Source organism: Heteronotia binoei, chromosome 1 (assembly GCF_032191835.1).
Source record: "Heteronotia binoei isolate CCM8104 ecotype False Entrance Well chromosome 1, APGP_CSIRO_Hbin_v1, whole genome shotgun sequence".
In the NCBI taxonomy this organism is placed as follows: Eukaryota; Metazoa; Chordata; class Lepidosauria; order Squamata; family Gekkonidae; genus Heteronotia; species Heteronotia binoei.
In genome coordinates, this window is record NC_083223.1 from 137,586,204 (window position 1) to 137,608,009 (window position 21,806).

Genomic DNA, 21,806 nt, shown 5'->3' on the forward strand with positions numbered 1-21,806 from the left:
TGGCTTGGCATCAGGGAGTGTGGCCTAATATGCAAATGAGTTCCTGCTAGGCTTTTTCTACAAAAAAAACCCTGTGTGAAATAATGGTGATGTCAGCTGGTGTGGCCTAATATGCAAATGAGTTCCTGCTGGGCTTTTATCACAAAAAATGTACATTGCCTGTTGTGGCAACCACAAAGAATTTCTTGTCTGATGAAGGTCAGAAAGGTTCCCGTACTCCCGGTATTTTGTGAACTACACGAAGCTGAATTATTCAGGAGAATATTTTTACACAGGTAATAGGGCTATACTACAATTGAATGGTTCAGAAAGATGCCGAGGTGCAGAGTGGTAAAGCAGCAGTACTGCAGTCAGAGCCCTCTGCTCATGACCGATCCCAGCCGAAGCTGGTTCAGGTAGCTGGCTCCAGGTTGACTCAGCCTTCCATCCTTCCGAGGTCAGTAAAATGAGTACGCAGCTTGGGCTCTCTTTGGCTGCCTCCACCAACAGTCAAAAGGCCAGCATGCCACCTGCCACGCAAAATGACATAAGAAGTAGAGAAACATTATGTGGTTATGCGGTTATGCGCATATCGCTAAGTAGTAAAATAAATGGCAACCATAAACCAGATATCTGAGGCTCTTTTTTTCCCCTGGGACAGCCTTCAGACATCCGGAAGTTGGTTAATATCACAGCAGAACTATCCAGACGGAGAAAACGACAAGGTGAAACCAGAGAACTAAAAAACACTGCAAAGGAGCAGGTACCAAAATAATCCGATTCTGAGAAGGTTTTTTTTGGGGGGGGGGGGGGCTACCATGAGTTGATACCGGGAGGCAGATTGCTGTCTGCTCAGCCACTTTAAATCTAGAAGGAAACAGCAGCGACATATGATTATACTGTGCATCTGAACAGGGCCTAACTCTGCTTTAAGTTTTTATTTCCCTGTGTTTTCCAGAAGCGAAAGAGAGTGAATCAGCAGGTATGCGCTTGACAGACATGCCATCCCATAAGAATGCACCTCTTTTTAAGATTTTTTTAAAAAAGGTAAAGGTAGTCCCCTGTGCAAGCACCAGTCGTTTTTGACTCTGGAGTGACGTTGCTTTCATAACGTTTTCACGGCAGACTTTTTACATGGTGGTTTGCCACTTTCCCCAGTCATCTACACTTTTCCCCCAGCTGGAATGAAATTCTCAGGGTCTGCACCCATCATTTAAAGGAGTCTTCATCTCAAATTTCAGGCAGACAGGATAAAGTATCCCATTCTACAGGTATTTGTGAACAGCCTGGTGGTTGAGCATTTCTCTTCTTACTCTGGAGCCTTAAGGAGTAGGGCAAGCTTAAAGGAGATTCATTTAAAAAACAAAACAAGCATGAATTGTACAAATGAGGACAGCTACTTTGTCTCCTTCCATTTTTACTTTACTGCATTTTCCCATCAGGGAGGGGCTGTGGCTCAGTTGCAGAGCATCTGCCTGACAAGCAGAAAATCCCAGATTCAGTCCCAAGCATCTCCATTTAAAAAGATCAGGTAGTGGGAAAATGAAGACTCCTTTAAATGATGGGTGCACTCCCTGAGAATTTCATTCCAGTTGGGTAATGGGAGGGAAGTTACATCCAGAAATTTATTTCCTATTGAAACCAATGGAAATAACTGTTGTACTGATTTCCTAATACAGTACGACTAACTTTACTTCCAGTATTTAACAAATCTGATTCTAATTTTTAAAATAATGGATGAAACAACTTGGATTTTTTCGCGAGCCTATTTTATAATACATACATTCAATACAAGTATAATACAGCTCCACTTGTCAGCAGGGGTCGTTTTGTAGAAAAATAGGTGGTGGAATTCATTAGCATAATTCATTAGCATATGCCACCCTTCACCACCAGCCAAAAGCAACCTGACGCAAGAAAGGAGAGCCCCGGGCGAGCTAGACCTGCTTGAATTGGCTAGAGATCCAGCCAGCCCAAGCAGGCCTCACTCACTTGGGGCTCTCCTTGGCTGTCCCCACCAACTGTCAAAAGGCCAGCATGCTGCCCAAAATCACATAAGAAGTGGAGAAAGAGTGGTGGGCTTCTCCAGGGGTTAATGAGGGCTGCTGGGGGCATGGCAAAGCCCCTGGTGGCTGGCTGGTTGGCTGGCTGCTCTCCTAATCCAGGGATTTTTATGCAGCTGTACCTACTATTCAATTGACAAGGTAGGATTGGGGGGAGGAGAGGGGCCATCAGAAAGGTTCAGGAGCACAGCTTCTGCTGAATTCAAGCTGAATTCTGCTCTGAGCTTCTGCTGAAATCAAGGCCTGCTTGTCAGTATGACCTTCTTAGGGTGGAGTTTCCTACTATTCATGAAGTGTGCTGCTATTCAAGACTATACAGTAGATTCTGATAACAGAGGGGGGGGTTATAAATGAGAACTCTTTAAGATACTGCCTTAGCTTACCTTTTTTCCACTGCCAGTATAGTGAGATTTGGAAGCCCAAAAGTGGAAGCCCTAAAATTCCTAAAGCCCTAAAGACTTGGAAGCCTTAAAGTGGAAACCCTAAAGTTCCACCGCCACCACAGTTAGATTTCGAAGCCATAAAGCAGCCACATGGATTTGGCCTTCCAAACATTGAGTGATCACATAACAAGCTAGCTTGGAAAGAAGTTGCAGTAAAGTTGCACTGTAGTAATATACAGAAGTAGGCTAACTTCAAGATTAAGTTTCAACTAGTGTATTACACTGTCTATGGTCCACATGTAGTAAGAATGTTATTTGTTTTCCTCAATTTCTATATCAATGTTACTCATTGAAGAACCCATGCATCCATTTACTATTTTACAGATAAAAAAAAATATATCCTTGATTAAAGCCTTGATTGGCTGGCTGCTCTCCTAATCCAGGGATTGTTATGCAGCTGTACCTACTATTCAATGGACAAGGTAGGATGGGGGTGAGGGGAGGAGAGGGGCCATCAGATAGGTTCAGGAGCACAGCTTCTGCTGAATTCAAGCTCAAGAAACACAAATAATACAATGCTGCCATTTTGATAGATTGGTACTGCAAGGGAAGAGTGGAACAAGACTGAAAAGGTTACTCTGTGTGGGGGGGGGGGTATGTAAAAACTGTGCCAGGGTACGTTTTACACTAAAGAGTAATGGGTTTGTTTTTTAAAAAATAACTTTGATATTATCCAAAGGAGGCAAATTTGTCACACATTTCTGGCTGTCCAGAGTTGTAAGGGAAGGTGCTTTTGAAATGAGGGAAAAAAGACTTTTTGTCTCAGATTTGTTTAGTCTGAGCCTGTAAAAATCCATCTCATTATTGCTAACAGGTCCTAATTTAACAAGCACTAAGCTCCATAGGGGTGCCACTGACTTTCCTTGGTTAATTTTGTGAATGGCTCTTGAAACTTCAATTAGACCAATTAGGACCCTTTGGGAAATACAGCCTGATAATCACATGGTGTGTGCTGATTTTTGTGGGGTATGAGTGCCAATATCAAGCTTTCTTCCAGACTCCCATTTGTGAATGTGATGCTTCCAGTGAACTGTTTGATATATCCATAGGGAATACACATATGTGATTAACCCAACTGGCCACTGGGTGTGACCGTTGCTCCACACAAAAGCATCAGAGATTCCTTTTAAGAGACTTAAATCTCGCTACATGAAAAAGACTTTATTATAGGAGGTAAAATTTTCACAATGAGAATGTCATATAAGTTATGTTCCCTTTCAGAAGCAGGAATAGTAATCTTAATAAATTCAGAAATGAAACATTCCATAGTTTCACATTGTGACACATTGAAATGCTAATTGTATTATCCAAAGAGGCCCAGAATTTTCCTACCACAAGTATTTGTATTTATTAAAAATACATATTCGGCAGAGATGTTTTAGAGAATTGTTTTCTTTTGATCAGGTCATGATGATGAATATGTGCCACCAAAGTACCATTAAGGATGAGCTTCTTGTAATGAAGGAAACTGAGCGATCACACAACAGTGCCAGGAGTGTTGTTATCATTAGAAATTGATTTTGTTCTATAATATGAAACTACTGTGAGGTTTTGTAGTGCATTACATTATGTAAGATATGGAATACAGATTCCATATCTAATACTGGTTGCTAATCAACTATGCTTTAATAAAATGTTTTATTAAATGCTTATATGTCTGCTTCTAAGTCTACAGGATCAAGAACTACTTGAAACTGTCCCTGAAACTTTCTGTACATTCAGCAACTTCAGCCTGAAATTTCCTAAGTCTGTTTAGAAATAGAGAACACTTCTAAGTGCACATGGGAAGAGGCTGTAATTTGGCCGCTTCTGAAAAAAACCTTCGCTAGACCCTAGAGTACTGACTAATTACTGCCCAGTTTCGAACTTGCCGTTCCTGGAAAAGGTGATTGAGAAAGCGATAGCGGAGCAGCTGCAGGTTTTCCTGGATGAAACATCCGCCCTGGACCCATTCCAGTCTGGTTTCTGCCCAGGCCATGGAATGGAGATGGTATTAGTCACCCTCACAGACGACCTAAGAAGGCACCTGGACTGAGGCGGGCCAGCACTGTGGATTCTTCTTGATCTATCAACAGCATTTGATACAGGGCGTTTTCGCACAGAGCTTACCCCGGAGCGACATCCCTCTTCACCGCGCAGCATCTGCGCGGATTCCGCACCAACTGCTCTGCAGAACCAGGAAGAGCCGCGAAGTGCCGAGCCTTTTGCGTCACAAATGTAAACCGCTAAAAACCAGTTTACATTAGCGACGCAAAAGCCGCGAAGCAGTTGGTGCGAAATCCGCGCAGACGCTGTGCGGTGAAGAGGGACGTTGCTCCGGGGTAAGCTCTGTGCAAAAACGCCCACAGTCAATTATGATATATTGACCCACCGCCTCGCTGTTGCCGGGGTGTGAGGGGTAGCCTTGCAATGGTTTTCCTCCTTCCTCCGGGGATGGGGACAAAGGGTGATGCTTGGTGAGCAGATCTCCCTGCGACACCCACTTATATGTGGAATGCCGCAGGGAGCTATCCTCTTGCCCATATTATTTAACATCTATATGTGCCCCCTTGCCCAGATTGCCCGAGGTTTTGGACTGGGTTGTCACCAGCATGCTGATGACATCCAGCTCTATCTGTTGATGGACAGCAGACCATCTTCCACCCCTGAACAACTGTCCAAGGTGTTAGAAGCTGTGGCTGGATGGTTACAGCAGAGTCGACTGAAGTTAAATCCAACTAAGATGGAGGTCCTGTACCTGAGTCGAGGGGCAGGGAGTGGGTTTGTGCATCCAGCTTCCAGCCTTGGGCGGTGCCATTTTGGTGCCGGCCCAACAGGTGAAGAGTCTGGGGATGATTCTGGATGCCTTCCTCTCCATGGAGGCCCAGATCACAGCAGCTGCTGGGTCTGCCTTTTTCCATCTATGGCAGATCAGGTAGCTAGCACCATACCTATCCCCCCAAGACATGGCTACAGTGACCCATGCAATGGTGACTTCCAGGCTGGACTACTGTAACTCGCTCTATGCTGGCCTACCCCTGAAACTGATCCAGAAACTGCAGCGGGTGCAGAATGCTGCAGCTCACTTGCTGACTGCATCAGCTATATGGCTGAGCATACGGCTGGCACTCTGTGACCTGCACTGGCTGCCTATAGATCCACTTCAAGGTCTTCACTTTTAAGGCCTTGCGTGGCCTGGGACCAACATACCTACGGGACCGTCTTCTCCCATATACGCCCCGGAGCTCGCTTCATTTGGCCTCCCAAGATCTTCTGATAGTCTCCAGCTCAAGAGATGCCCATCTTGCCTCCACCAGAGCCAGGACTTTTTCAGTCCTGGCCCTGACCTGGTGGAATCAGCTTCCTTTGGAGATCCAGGCCCTACCTGGCCTATTGGCCTTTCATAGGGCCTGCAAAATGGAGTTGTTCACCAGGTCTTCAGATGAGGCAGCAGGCATCTATTCATCGATCAGTTGGCCTCCCCCCTACTGCCCTTCTGCCTATTAGTGCTATATTGTGGTACTATTTATGCTATACCACCTTGCCATCTTGCTGAATTATTTTGCTGTACTTGATAAATATTGCAGTTAGTTTTATTATGATTTTATTGTGATTTTATTTTATATACTCAACTCTGAGCTCCCAATGGGGGAATGGGCAGAATGTAAATAAACAAATAATAATAATAATAAAGTAAAAAGCAGAAATGTGAACTGAAGATTAAGGATTCTGCCCCTCCCCCAGCCCTCAGTCAGTCCTCTCCTTCAAGCCTTTCCAATTGGTATTGTGAGATAAGGGAAACAACTCTGAAAGAGCCAGACACAGAATGATGACCTTCCAAAAGGACAACAAAGATGGCAACTAGGACTGGGTGAGAGCTGGGCACACTCACATTTTGGAGAGTAAGGGGGAAGAACAGAAGAAGGAAAGAAAGAGCAGAGAAGGACCAGAGACTTTGACATCATCAGCCCATAAAGGAAAAGATCCAGCCTTACAGGAATAAAGTTCTACTTTCCATTATAATCAAAGCTCCTGTGCTCTGACAGTCCTTTCACACAAGTAGCAATTGTGGCCAAACACTGATGAATGAAAAGTGTGACTGAGATTAGTTCAGAACACATAAATGTTTTCAATAAAGTAAAGTATCCTTGCTTGGGCCTCTCTACCTGTTCACGGCTGGATAAGGAATCCATGAGCCCAGAGCCCTTCCCTAGGTCTGATCAGCCCTAAGATAAGAAGCCAAAGGACTGCAGGGGCAGTTTGTACCTGACAATTAGGTGTCCAAGCACCATCCAGTGCTAACACCTATTTTACATACAATGATCCTGCTTGCTATTTCCAGTTCATTTTGCAATTTACACAGAGTGTAGCTAAATCTCATTACTGATTCAGACAATCCTCATTGTCCATTGTCACTGTCTTTTGTAGCCATGCCCATGCAACAGTGTGTTACAAGTTTTGCACTTTGCATTATCATAGAGTTTAACCATTTTCTGCTGGGATTGTCTGTTTATAGGATGCAAGATTTTTAGGAAAGGTTTCCTGTGAGTTTTAGGCCAGGAATTTTTAAGCTTTGGGGTACTTGCAAAGCACCTGAGAGAATAACTATTAAAGACCATATGGGAACAGTAATGTTTAGTATTTCTTGTAATATGGAATTTTAATTGTACTATTTATTAGTGCATTAAGACAGACTAAAAACAATAATAAGAAAACAATAAGAAATGATGAAAGACATTAGCAACATAAAAACAAGGTACCAGCTCAAATAAAAAGACCGTCAGTGATTCCATATTTAAGGACCAGAAATTGAATCCATGACACCATTGTTGAAAAGGCCTTCTCTTTTGTGGCTGTTCACTGCATCTCAGGATTTGGGGGCTAACAGAGCAGAGATTCATGTTTAGGAAAAGGAAAGGTCCCCTGTGCAAGCACGTCGTTTCCGACTCTGGGGTGACGTTGCTTTCACAACATTTTCACAGCAGACTTTTTACGGGATGGTTTGCCATTGCCTTCCCCAGTCATCTACACTTTCCCCCCCAGCAAGCTGGGTACTCATTTTACCGACCTCGGAAGGATGGAAGGCTGAGTCAACCTTGAGCTGGCTACCTGAAAACACAGCTTCCACCGGGGATCGAACTCAGATCGTGAGCAGAGCTTAGAACTGCAATACTGCAGCTTTAGCACTCAGCGCCACGGGGCTCTTTCGGAAGACCTTCACAAAAGGAAGTGGTCCTAAGAAACCTAGACTCAGACTACTGAGGATCAAAAAACTCAAAACAAATGCTACAAATTAGAAAATAACCATATATATATTGTATAAAATAGGAAAGGCATGCTTCTGGCAACTTGTCCCTAGCTGGTATGTTCTAAAACAGCTAAAGCAGGGTGTCATCTACAGCCTGTGGGCCAGAATCGGCCCACTCAGGGCTTCAGTCCAGCCCATGGCTCTCTGCTCCCCCTCCTTGCCCCCCTACCCCTGCCTTTCCTTGCTTTTCCAAGCTGCCTGTGAGCACAGAGAGCAGAAAGCAGGGCTTCCAAACTTCCCTTGTCTTCACTGGCTTCTCCTGTGCCCAAGTGGGTCTGCTAGAGTTGTTTATTTGCTGAAGTTTGCTGACTGCAGGGGAAGGGACTTGGTTGTAAATGTTGTGCTTCCAGGTGGAGGCTTTTCTCTTCAATTGATTGAGCCAAAGGCAGGACTCAGGTGGGTCTGCTAGAGTTCTGGATCTCCATTCCCAGTCTCTCCATTCTTCTTGGGATAGTGTTTGTTTAATTAGCATTGCATTTCTGCCTGGGTTATCCAGGTCATGGCTCAGTTGAAGAGCCTCTGCTTGCAAGGAAGAGAGTCCCAACTTCTATCCCAAAGACCTCCAGTTAAAAGGAGCAGGCTGTGGCTTAGTATGAGAAAGACTTCAACCTGAGACCCTGGAGAGCCACTACCACTTGGGGCGGGGGGGGGGGCTTGCAATGCCCAGTCATTTTCTGTTTTCCACTGGGTTCTAGGCTCAGAGCATTCACCATGACAGAAGGCTGGAGAAAGGGTTTGCTCCCTGCTCCAGGCAGTACAGGGACATTTAATGACAAAAATGGCTTGGCCTGACAAAGTCCCATTTATGTGAGATCTGGCCCTGATAACAAATGAATTCAACGCCCCTAAGCAAAAAAATTTGATTATGCTCCAAAGGCTATCCATGTAGATTGTGTTACATTAAGCTAGTCTAGATGTCACTTAAGACATGAGTACCTGCAATCATGTCCCTTCTGCTGAAAAACGGTGCAATTGCTGTACCAGTCAAACCAGGTGAAAGGCACTCCTGGCCATCACAGCCACTTGGCCATTGCAGAGTACTGATGTAACCTGTAGCTGTGGACCTTCCTTTTCATAGGAAGTGCAACTCCATATAACAAAGTCACAACACCTTATCTGAGTTCATCATGTTTCTACGCAAAAGTACCTCTGTCTTACTTTGTTTAGATTTCAGTACATGAACACACAATCACATCCATTGATGGTTTCAGTTTTAGGTTTTCCACTGTGTAATGTACTGGGAGACGAGACGTGGTGAAAGCATAGGTCTTTATTGGCTGGTACATCACACGCAACCCAGAACACGCGGCCGGGTCCGCTAATATATACATGCCTCCCGGAACATCCCCTTCGCTGGCCAGCCCAATCCTGGCCAGTTAAACTTCCCGCCCTAGGTCAGGATTGGCGGTGGCTTTTCCCGCGCTGCGCACGGCGACCCGAGGGTGGCTCGGGTCGCGCGGCGCTTGCGCTGAGTCCGATACACTACACTCCTCCCCTCCTAGTTTAAACTACATAGTCCTGTAGGTACGCTGGCGTCCTGCGTTCCCGTGTTGATCTCCTCGGGGTTGCCGTTGGTGTGGGGCCCGATCCCAACGTGGGTGGCGCCGTTTCTGGCTGTTGCCGGCCCGGGTCGGGTGCTGGCTCCGGTTCTGGTCCCGCGGCTGCGGGGGCCTCGTACGTGGGTAGCTCCTGTATTGGCGGGGCCCCTTCTGGCGGTTCCGTTGCTGGCGGTTCCCTACTCTCTGCCTCTTCTGCCTCCTCGGGTAGGGTGCGGCGGCGCAGCTGGTCGATGTGCCGCCTCAGCACCTGGCCTCCGGCGGTGGTTACCTCGTATGACCGGGAGCCTGTTACCCTCAGAACCCTTCCCGCCAACCACTCGGGGCCGCTTGCGAAGTTTTTCGCATACACTGGGTCGCCCGGAAAGAATCCTCTCACTGCTTCCCGGACCTCGGGGGACCCGCGGACATCCGGCGCCCGGTCCGGGTGTAGCCTATCTAGACGAGTGGTCAGTTTCCTCCCCATGAGCAGTTCTGCGGGGCTGAAACCGGTTACAGGGTTTGGGGTGATCCTGTTGTGGAACAGGAATGCTGAGAGGCGGTGGTCCCAATCCCCATGTACTATACGGCCAAGGGCCTCTTTGGTGGTCCGCACCATGCGCTCCGCCTGGCCGTTGGTGGCTGGATGGAACGGGGCGGACCTTATGTGCCTTATGAGGTACCGGTCGGTGAACTCCCGGAATTCCCGGGAGGTGAATGCCGTGCCGTTGTCCGTCACCAGGGTGTCAGGGATCCCGTGTGTGCAGAGGACCCTTCTGAGCGCCCTGACTGCTGCTGCGGTGGAGGTCGAGGCCACCGGGATTACCTCTAGCCATTTAGTATATGCGTCCACGAGTATAAAGAAGATCTGGCCCTGATATGGCCCCGCGAAATCCACATGGAGGCGGGACCACGGCCGCCCGTTCGACTCCCACCTGTGGACCGGGGCGGACGGCGGATTGGGTCTGGACTCCTGGCATGGTTGGCACCTTCTTACCCACCCCTCTATTTCCTCATCCATGCCCGGCCACCACACGTAGCTCCGGGCCAGGGCTTTCATTCTCACGATGCCCGGGTGGGTCTCGTGGAGATCCTCCAATACCTGTCTGTGCAGGGGGGGGGGCACCACCACCCGGCTCCCCCAGAGTATGCACCCCTTGTGTGTCGATAGCTCGTCCTTCCTGGACGCGAACGGCCGAAATGCTTCTTCCACCTTGCCCGAGGGCCACCCCCTTCCCACCCAGTCCCTGACCCGTGCGAGGATGCGGTCTCTCCCAGTCGCCCGAGCCACCTCGTCCGCGTGCAGTGGGCGCTCGGGGAGCGACTCAATGAGCATCACCCCGTGTGCCGGGGCGGGATCTGGGTCCGTTGTGGGTAGCGGCAGGCGGCTGAGGGCATCTACGTGACCCATTGCTTTACCGGGGCGGTGTATCAGAGCGTAAGTGTATGAATTCAGGAACTGGTTCCACCTTAAAACCCTCTGAGACAGAATCTGGGGGGTCTGACGATCGGGGGCTAGGAGGCCGAGGAGCGGCTTGTGGTCAGTGGCGATGGTGAAACGCCTACCGTAGAGGTAGTCGTTGAACTTTTGCACCCCCGCCACGATCGCCAGGGCCTCCTTATCGATCTGGGCGTAGTTCCGCTCGGCAGGGGACAGAGTCCGGGAGTAGTAAGCGATCGGCGCCTCTCTCCCGTCCGGGAGTTGGTGCCCTAAGACCGCTCCTACTCCGTAGGGGGAGGCGTCGCAAGCCAGGATCAGGGGTAGGTTTTCATCGTAGTGATGAAGTACCGCGTTAGAGACCAAGAGGTCTTTCACTGCCTGGAACGCCGCGGCTTGGCGTTTACCCCAGACCCACGGGGCCTGTTTATCTAACAAGCGGTGCAACGGTTCCGCCACGGCGGCTTTGTGTGGCAGGAATGCATGATAAAAGTTCAATAATCCTAAAAAACTCTGTAGTTCTGCCTTGCATTTGGGGGCAGGGGCCTGGACTATGGCCCTGGTCTTGTCCGCCGTCGGGTGAATTCCAGCCGCGTCCACGGCGAACCCCAGGAACTCCACTCGCGGAACACCCAACAAACATTTCTCCTTTTTGACTCGCAGCCCCGCCGCTTGGAACCGTCTGAGGACCTCTCGCAGGCGGCAGCTGAACTCTCCTTCGGTGGGGGCGGCGATTAAAACGTCGTCAAAGAAGGGTTGAACTCCGGGGATCCCTTTCAAGAGAGCGTCCATTATGCTCTGGAATATCCCCGGAGCTACACTGACCCCGAACTGCAGCCGTTTAACCCTGAACGCGCCCCTGTGGGTCACGATCGTCTGCGCCTCCGCTGTCTTAGCGTCGACCGGCAGTTGCTGGTATGCTTGTGCTAAGTCCAGCTTTCCAAAAACCCTCGCCCCGGCTAGTGCTGCTAGGACGTGGCTAACCACCGGGACTGGGTAGGGGTTGTCTTGCAGCGCCTTATTGATCGTGCACTTGTAGTCAGCGCAGATCCTAACCTCCCCGTTGGGTTTGACTGGCGTTACTATGGGGGTCTCCCATTCCGCATACGTTACAGGCTCTAGGACGCCCTGGGCTGTTAGGCGGTCCAGTTCTGCCTCTATTTTAGGCTTAAGGGCGAACGGGACGCGCCTCGCTTTAAGCCTTATGGGCCTGACCATTGGGTCTATCGGTAAGGTGATGGGCGGACCCTTGTAGCTCCCCAAGGACCCGTCGAAGACCTCGGGGAACTCCCGGCAGACCCCGTCGAAATTGCTGGCCTGCAATTGGTCCACCCCCACCAGCTGGATCCCCAGTGGATTGAACCACGCCAACCCGAGAAGTGTGGTCAGTTGGCGTTTGACCACTAGGATGTCTAGGGGCCCCCTAAAACCCCCTCTTTCTACATGCACCCGGGCCCACCCCACGATGTGTACTGGGTTCTTCTGAAAGTCCCTCAGTACGAAGTCCGCTGGCCTCGTTTGGATGCGGCGGCGGGGACATAGTTTCTTGAGGGTTTCCTCCGAAATGATAGAGATGGAGGAACCCGAGTCTACTTCCATGATGCAGGGGGCGCCCTCGATTAGGACCGACATTTTGACCTTGTCTGGGGCCGAGAGGGGCAAGTTCAATACCTGCAGACTGGTGGATGCCGTCGTGTGTGCGTCCAGGGAGTCGTGATGCGCTGACGGTTGGCGGCGGCTGTTCTTGGCCCGGCAAGCCCGGGCGATGTGTCCTGTCTTCCCGCAGCTGCGGCAGTCCAGGTTGCGGTACGGGCAGTCCCGTCGCTCGTGGGGGTCGCCGCAGCTGGCGCACCTGGAACCGGTGGTGGCGGTGGCCCTCTCCGTCGCTCTTTGTCTCGCGGGGGCCCGTGTGTCCGTTCTCTGAGGCCTCCGGAGCTGAAACGCTTCTTCCTCTGCTCGGTCTTCCAGCTCTGTTTCTCCTTGGTGGACTGCTTCGCCGCGTGGCTGGCCGAACGCCTTGGTGGCCCTCTCGAACGCCGTCGCCTCGTTGAAGGCTTGTTGTAGCGTGAGCTCCTCCTTAGCGAAGAGCTTCTGCTGCAGTCGTTCGTCTCGGAGGCCCCAGACGAAACGGTCCCTCAGGGCTTCGTCCCTTTTGTCAAAATTGCAGTTCCCGGCGATCTGTCGAAGGGCCGCCAGGTAGACCGCCGCTGTCTCCCCCGACTTTTGGTCCCTCTTGTGGAAGAGGAATCGGCGGGCGACGATGGACGGTTGGGGCGAAAAGTGGCCCGTGAGGAGTCTCACGACTTCCCGGTAGGTCCTCTCGGTCAGCTTAGCTGGAGCGGAGAGGCCTCTTGCGATCTCGAAAGTTTCTTCTCCACAGACGCTCAGCAGGACGTCTCTCTTCCTGTCGTCGTCTTCGATCAGGTTCGCCCGCAGGTAGCACTCGACCCTTTCTGTGTAGGTCTCCCATCTCTCGGGGTGCTCCGGGTTGAATTCCGCAAGATGGCCCGTCGTTACTGTAGAGTTCGCCATGGTGGCGGCGGGCTGTGCGATCCTGCGGTCTCACGCCTTCCTCGTCTCCGGCCCGGTCAGGTTCCCCTCGGGGCGGCCGGGCCTATCTAGATCCCATCCTCGTCGCCAGTGTAATGTACTGGGAGACGAGACGTGGTGAAAGCATAGGTCTTTATTGGCTGGTACATCACACGCAACCCAGAACACGCGGCCGGGTCCGCTAATATATACATGCCTCCCGGAACATCCCCTTCGCTGGCCAGCCCAATCCTGGCCAGTTAAACTTCCCGCCCTAGGTCAGGATTGGCGGTGGCTTTTCCCGCGCTGCGCACGGCGACCCGAGGGTGGCTCGGGTCGCGCGGCGCTTGCGCTGAGTCCGATACACTACACACTGCCACTTCAGGATTAGACAGAAAAGAGACAGAGATGCATGTCATCTTCTTATTGGTGACCCTGAAGCTCTAATCTACATACAAGCTTTGCCAACAGTTCCATGTACACATTGAATAGCAAAAGGGACAAGATAGAGCCCCACAGCACCATGCAGACAAAAGGCTATAAAATGCAGCAATAATTGCTTAGCATCAGCATCATCAGCATCAGCTTGCCCTCCAAGAAGGAATGAAACTATTACAAAGTGGAGTCACCCAACCTCACCCTACAATGCCAAAGGTATCATGTTTGATATAGGATGAACAAGGCAGACTCTGTCTCCGGGACTGCATCTCCCCATATGTCCCTTACAGTGCACTGCACTCAGTTGATTGCCATCTTCTGGTTGTCCCCAGCCCCAAGGATGTCCAGCTAGCTTGACTAGGGCCAGGGCTTTTTCTGTCCTAGTGGAACAAGTTCCCTCTTGAGATTAGGGCCCTGTGGGATCTGTTACATTTCTGCAGGGCCTGCAAGGATGAGGTGGCAGACATTCAAATCCATCTTTGCCTCCCCTGCTGACAATGCTGGCCAAATGGAACCAGCCAAACTGAGCATCACTGTTGAGCTGAATCCATCCTGACTGTATTTGCTTTGTGTTGAAACTGACATAAGGTTTAAATTATTTACATTTCTACTGTTATCTCTATGACGTGTAACCTGCCCTGAGCCGCTTGCAGGAAAGGCAGGATAGAAATTGAAATACATTTAAAAAAAAATAAAAATGGGTCAGGAACAAATTTATAGTGGATCTACAAAATCAATGTCCTTTAAGAATCTCTGGAGCTGTGTTGTTCAAGTACCTCATACAAGAAAACAATGTAGAAGACTGACCCAAAATCATCATGGTGGAAAGAACTGACCATGCAAAAGACCTTACTTCTCCAACAAGCTGCTCTTCAAAAACCATTGGGCTGCACAAACTGAAAGATATCCATTGCAACCAAGAAAGTAAAAGCCAATTGGCTACCAGTTTTTTATCTGTAATTGTGGCAGCTGGGTCAGAACTATCTAAAAAGTGCATTGCACATCAATCACAATGGGCCACAGCAAGCTTCACCATCTCCCTTAGTGACCCAAGCAGTACAATCCCAAATTGAGTTTTCTAAGTCCATTGAAGCACTGTAAATATAAAAAGGGGTTTTTTTCCACCACTACTGCTATTGTAGCTTCTCAGTAAGCCAAGGAGCTGACTGGCCTCTACTAAGCTAGAGAATACTTAAAGTCTCTATGAATGATTGTTTTCCATTTTCCAGGTTGTTTTCTTCATTCCAGTAAACAAGCTTCATACAGAACTACCAGTCATGTCTGCTAGGCTATCTCAGCAGCTTGGCTGCACATTGTAGCTGGGTGCTTGAAGACACTCCATGTGAACTAGGTGATTTTAGTATACTACTACAGACCTGAAGCCTGAATTTTTGCTATGGTGCCATGAAAGTCCCTTGATCTGCACAGCAAGACATTGCACATAATGGTTTACTACATGGTAACTGACAACTACCAAAGAGAAATTTCCTGCTATTTCATTGTGGTGGCTTGGTAGGTATTCATGTATTTAAGCTAACTATTCAAGGGACTCAATGAGTTTGCAAGTTGCTAGACTTTATAATGAAAGGATTTTTCCCTCTGTATCTTTTTATGACAACTGCTACAAGAATGCTAATAGACACAAAAGCAAAGACCTGCAAGAAAGTGAAGAATATTTAAACTCTTTGCTGTCAAGGTCTGGACCTTCCTCCATACTATATCCAACCTTGTATGTGCTTTTTTAAGAAAGCACTTCCTTAAGTACTTAGAATGGTTCTGACTGACATTCAGAAATGTTTCATATTGTTGTGTATTGTCCTTAATGCCATCTTGTCTAAGAAACACAATTAACTGTGAGATTAGGTTGAATTTATCCTATCTGATTTTGAAGCATCATAGAATCATAGAGTTGGAAGGGACCTCCAACCCCCTGCACAATGCAGGAAACTCACAAATTTATCCCCCCAAATGCACATGCACAATGACCCATGCTCCATGCCCAGAAGATGGTAAAAAAACTCCAGGATCCCTGACCAAACTAGCCTGGAGAAAAATTGCTTCCTGATCCCAAAGTGGTGATCATCATTACCTTGAGCATGTAAGAAGGCCATGAAATCAAAGCATTGATGAAACCCTTCCTGACCTCTCTCTCATGATCTGCCTTAGTTCACAGAATCAACATTACTGTCAGATGGCCATCTAGCCTCTGTTCAAAAATCTCCAAAGAAGGAGGGCCTCCCAAGAAAGCCTGTTCCACTGAAGAACCACTCTAACTGCAAGGAAGTTCTTCCTAATGTTTAGCTGGAAACTCATTTGATTTTATTTCAACCCATTGGTTCTGCTCTGACCTTCTGGAGCAACAGAAAACAACTGTGCACCATCCTCTATATGATAGGCCTTCAGGTACTTGAATATGGTGGTCATCAGTGTTTCTTCTAAGCTGAGTTAGTGTGATCTAGCTCACAGATTTTTACCCTCCAGCTCACATATTTTTGTCTTAGCTCCTGAAGGATGACTCCAGAACACACTAATTTAAGCAGTAGCTCACAACTTTAATGCCAGTAGCTCACAACTTTAATGCCAGTAGCTCACAACTTTAATGCCAGTAGCTCACAACTTTAATGCCAGTAGCTCACAAAGTAGAATTTTTGCTCACAAGACTCTGCAGCTTAGAGGGAACACTGGTGATCATATCACTCCGTAGTCATCTCTCCAGGCTAAGCATACCTAGCTCCTTCAATCTTTCCTCATAGGATTTGGTCTCCAGACCCCTCACCATCTTCTTGCCCTCCTCTGGACATGTTCCTGCTTGTCTATATCCTTCAATACTCTACGTGAGGTAAAGCGATACCATTACTTTGTGTGATCTGGACATTATACTTCTGTTTATACAGCCCAAAATCTCATTTTCCTTTTTAGCTACCACTTCACACTGCTGACTCATGTTCAGTATATGGTCTGCTAGGACCTCTAAATCCTTGTTGCACATACTACTGCCAAGACACCACTCCCCCATCTTATAATTATGCATTGGGTTTTTCCTACCTAAATGCAGAACTTTACATTAATCCCCATTAAAATTCATTTTATTGGTTTTAGCCCAGTTTTCCAGCCTGTCAAGATCATCCTGTATCCTGACCCTGTCTTCTACTGTATGTGCTACCCCTTCCAATTTTGTATCTGCAAATTTAATAAGCATTTTCTCTATTCCTTCATCCAGATCATTTATAAAGATATTGATCAAAACAGGTGTCAAGACAGATCCTTGAAGCATTCCACTTATCACTCCTCTCCAAAAGGATGAGGAACCATTCAAAAGCATTCTTTGGGTGTGATCTGTCAACCAGTTACAGATTCACCTAACTGTAATAGGATCCAAACCACATTTTACCAACTTGTCAACAAGGACTGTATGTGGAACCTTATCAAAAGCCTTACTGAAACCAAGATAAATTATGTCTACAGCATTCCCCTGATCCAGCAAGGTAGTCATGTTTTCAAAAAAGAGATAAAGTTAGTCTGATATGACTCATTATTGAGAAACCCATGCTAGCTCTTAGTGATCATAGCTGTCCTTTCTAAATGTTCAAGGACTGACGATTTGATAATTTGTTCTAAAATTTTTCCAGGTATAGATGTCAAGCTGACAGGTCAGTAGTTACCTGGATCTTCCTTTACCCCCTTCATAGGGACAACATTTGCCTGTCTCCAATCTTTGGCAGCTCACCTGTTCTCCAAGAATTCTGAAAAATAATGGTCAGAGGCTTAGAAATTACATCTACAAGGTCTTTTAGTACCCTTAGATGCAGTTCATGTGCAAGACAGGCCGCTGTTTTAACATTTACTACTGTGTAGGTAAGGGTGTGCAATTTTTGTCTTGGTATTTTTCATTTAAGGTATATAGGACCCAAAAATATTCATGATCTCCAAAAATTCCCAGATCTCAGTATCAGTAAAGTATTCAGATTGAGAATTTTTCAGAAATCCCAACTTTTTTTCAGATCTGATAGTACTGAGAAGGAAAAAAAGGGGGGAGCAGAAAAGTGACAAAAAAAAGGTGCTCATCTGTTTTTCTGGCTTTCTTCTGCAGTCCCTTTAAACAGAGTGGATTTAAAAGGATTGCAGAAGACAACCTGGAAAACAGCTGAGCTAGCAGGGAGCAGCGTCCCCACCAGCTCAGCTTTGGGATCTTTTGTGCAATCCCTTTAAGTGGGACCATACAAGACAGCCTTAGCTAGCCGATGGGGAGACCACTCCTTGTTGGCTAAGCTGCTTCGGTGGCTTTGCCAATTTTTTTGGGTAATTCCCAAACATATCCGGGATTTTTTTTTTGCTTTCCCAAAAAATCCTGGTAGAAGGGAAGGCACTTCACCAGTTGTTGATTCCTTCCATGCTTTCTCTGAAGAAACTACTTGGAAAGAGCCTTAAAAATTCTCTGAGAAAACTGGAAAAAGGAAATGGATTTCAAGGCAAGCTAGTGGTGGGGAGAGTTTTAACTTGATGTAAGTTTTTAGTCAAAGTAATGTAACCAAACTACCAGCAGCTACAGTAACCAAAAGATTCATTATTCTGATCCATGGCCCTCAGCATGTCCAAGAATTATGAACCTGATGGAGAAATCTTGCTTTTCCAATTGTTTGTTTCCCTGTGATGGGTTATATAGGTTCACTCAGGAGATATTCAAAGACTGCAACATGGATTAGAATGTGGCCTTTCATGAGCTCTAAGCCAGAACAAGTTAAAGTGTTGACTGGTAACAGTCTGAACTTTTCAAAAAACTGCCAGCAGGACACATGTATGGCTTTCCTCCAATTCCTTTTAAATTTGTGATGCCCCCCTCTGCACTGTAGTGAAATAGCTTTCAGTCAATCTTTCAAACCTACAGAATTTCAGAGCTTATGCAAGAAATTATCCACACTTCCAATAATTATTTTTCCCCTTAAGTAAGACATCTGGCATATTCCTGATTCAGCGAAGTGCTGCCAGTGTTTACAACAAGCTCCTGAAAAATTCTTCCTGATTAAGTTTGCGATAAATTTCAGACCCAAGCCAGGGTGCTTCAGATATTATCCTATTCTTAATTGAAGGGAACATAGCATATATTAAATGAGCAAATCATAGGTGAAGGCACATCTGCAGAACTTCACAGAACATATTCTACTGCTCTATCACATTTTTGAGGTAGGAGAGGTCAATTGAAAGTTCATGGTCCCTGAAGCAATTTTATCTTACCCTCAGCAACCATACCTAATTTTTCTCAAGGTGTAGTAAAGAAGTGTTCTGCAGTGCTAGTCAAAGAAAAAGAAAATTGTCTCAAAAGTTGAGAGGAAGAGAGAGAAAGAGAGATTCCACACTTTAATGTTACATCTCCCCTTGGGCTTGTATGCCATGCTCCAACTGTGCCTGAACTACAGATGAGCTCCATAACTGTGAATCCCCATCATAACACTGCCAACTCTATTATAAAGTCTGACCAGCTCTATGGGGGTTGACTTTGTATCACAAAACACATTTCTAGCCCCAGTCCAGCATCTGAGTGTCCCCGCCCCAAGAATACAGAAGCTAATTTAAAGCATTTACCACACAGAAGCCTACTGTGTGTTCCTACCTTTAGTTTTGGCAGAGGTTGGTCATGCAATGTGCTATAACTTAGGAAACCCAATCAAACTGGATCCACCAGTATGGGTAAGCCATCTAGGTGAGCTGTCAACATGCTAATAAGGCTTAAGTTAAGGTTCTGTGCTAGAAAGGCATAAGGAAGGGTTCAAAATGGATGTTGCAGTTTAAACTGCATGTTGCAGTTTAATGCATACTTCATTTCATTTAGTGAGCTCTAAATTCTAAGCAGTGGGAACTCACCTTGGAATCACTTTAGCCTTTTTTCTCCAGATGAAGTACAGGTTACTTTGCTGATGCAATAGAGCTCATTTTGTGGACATCTTTACTTAAACTGACTTGAAGTGGTTATCGAAGATAAATGTAACATGCCCTGTGCCCTGGAAATGGTAATAAAATTAGAGGAAAGAAAACCTAGACAAATTGCTATGAAAATGTGATTTTATGCATAAACCCAGAGAATGCTACTCTGTTTCTGATGTAAAGGTAATTCCACTTTGAAAGATTTAAGTTTGTAAAGCATTTTTTTAAAAGAAGCCCTTAGTTAAGACACATCCTAAATGATACCCTAAAAAAACTACTCTTGCCTTTCATATTTCCTTCTAGCAGTTTTTCAGATAGATTTTACTTGACATCTGTAAATTTTGGCCTTTTTGTTTGTGAATTTGAAACTAAAAAGAAAGCTACTGTTCTTAAGAAAACAGATGCCTGCCACCCCAAGGTATTATTGGTATGGATCTGTACAGGGGGGAAAATCCTTTCACATTGAAACAAAATGAAAAATCAATTATGAATCTAAATAGCATGTAATCTCCTTTGACTCTTGGCAATTTCATGGCATGTTTATCAACAGATTACATGGTGCAAATAGTCAAATAGCCTTGCCAAAGGGACCAGGCTGAAAAATCCCTCCCAGTCACAATTTCACTGGTCTCCTGTTTCATGGAATTTGTGAGGGGTCTGGTCACTAGCATTTGAACACAATTATAAGAATAATTTAAACAAAATACAGCATGGGTCCAATTGCTGTACAACTGTACTTGTATCTAGGTCAAAGACCAAAATGCTTGGTTTTCATGAATAGCCTTACAGAGAGTAAGATCAGTGGTCCAGTTAGCCCAGGACTGTCCACTGTGACTGACAGTAGTTCTCTAAGATCTCTTCTAGCCCTGCTGCCCAAGATCCTTTTAACCGGAAATACAAATGATTGAATGAAGGGTTTTCTGTATGCAAAGCACATGCTTTATGATTCACTGATAGCCTCTGCAATTAATGCTTAAGCCTCAAAATTGCATTCAAACAGCTCTCTTTGCTGTTGTTGTACTAATTCGTTCTGATGCTTGCATTGACATTTTGCCATCTTCACTTGACACTCCAGCACTTGTCTCCATACATTTCCAGTGCCATTAGCATAACGAATGATGTTTGTCTCAGCAAATGCTGCTCAGGTGAATGGGGGAAATTAGCATTAGCCATCAAGGGGTTAAGCAAATGTTATGTAGCATTTACACAAATTATGTAAATCAAGCACTGTGCTTCCAAAGAGTGCCCTTGACTCTTCCTATATGGGAGGAAGTCTGAAGGCATGTGCCTCTGATGTCTGAAAATACAGAGGGCTGCTTTAGAATTCAGCACAGCAAACTCCAGGTTTCAAACTGGAGCTGATATGAGAGGCTTTTGAATGTCCATTAAAAAAACGTTGCACCCAAAAGAAGAAATTAGATTGTAGTTTAGCCTGATGACTGGGAGTAATTTCAGCAGTTATTGCAGAGTTGGGTCTTTGTCTGTAATGGCTGCAAGTCTGTGACCAACCCAGATTCCACACCAAGTCTGCTAGAAGGCAATGCTGTTAGAATCATGTTGCTGCCTGGCAGCCCTTGAAGAAGGGGGGGGGGGGGGGGACAGGCCAGAGAATGGTTTTTAAGTCATAGGTACACATATTGCAAGACCCTTCATCAGAATGGATCAACAACAAGATAACTGGTTAGGCTGCAACTTTAACAGACTAGTTCTGCTGAAAAGGAATGTTTCATGCACAGGTATGTTTCTCTGATGAAAACTAAAGTATTACTTGAGAGTTTGGTTGTTGAAAGTTGCAGTAATAGGACATCTCTTGTAGAACCTTATTACCAATTCTAGAAAACATCAGTCCCTCAATGAATGATAGATAGAGGGAACCTCTGAGTAGCAAAAACCTACTTGAAAGGAATTAGCCTTGAGCAAAGATGAGCAGTTTAAAGCTGCAATCCTAAATACACTAGATGCTTCACAGGTATCTTGAAACCTTTGAACATTGTCTCTGTTCTCCTGTGCCATTTACATAGATCCTCTGCTTTGAAATCATGAGGGACAATCTGATGGTGGTAAGACTCTTTTCCTATTGTCCTCTCATAACCCTGAGATTATTGAGACTGTGGCAAAATATCTGTGCTGTGCTTCTAAGAGGAGAGGAATGTTTCAAATGTTGGGGTAATATAT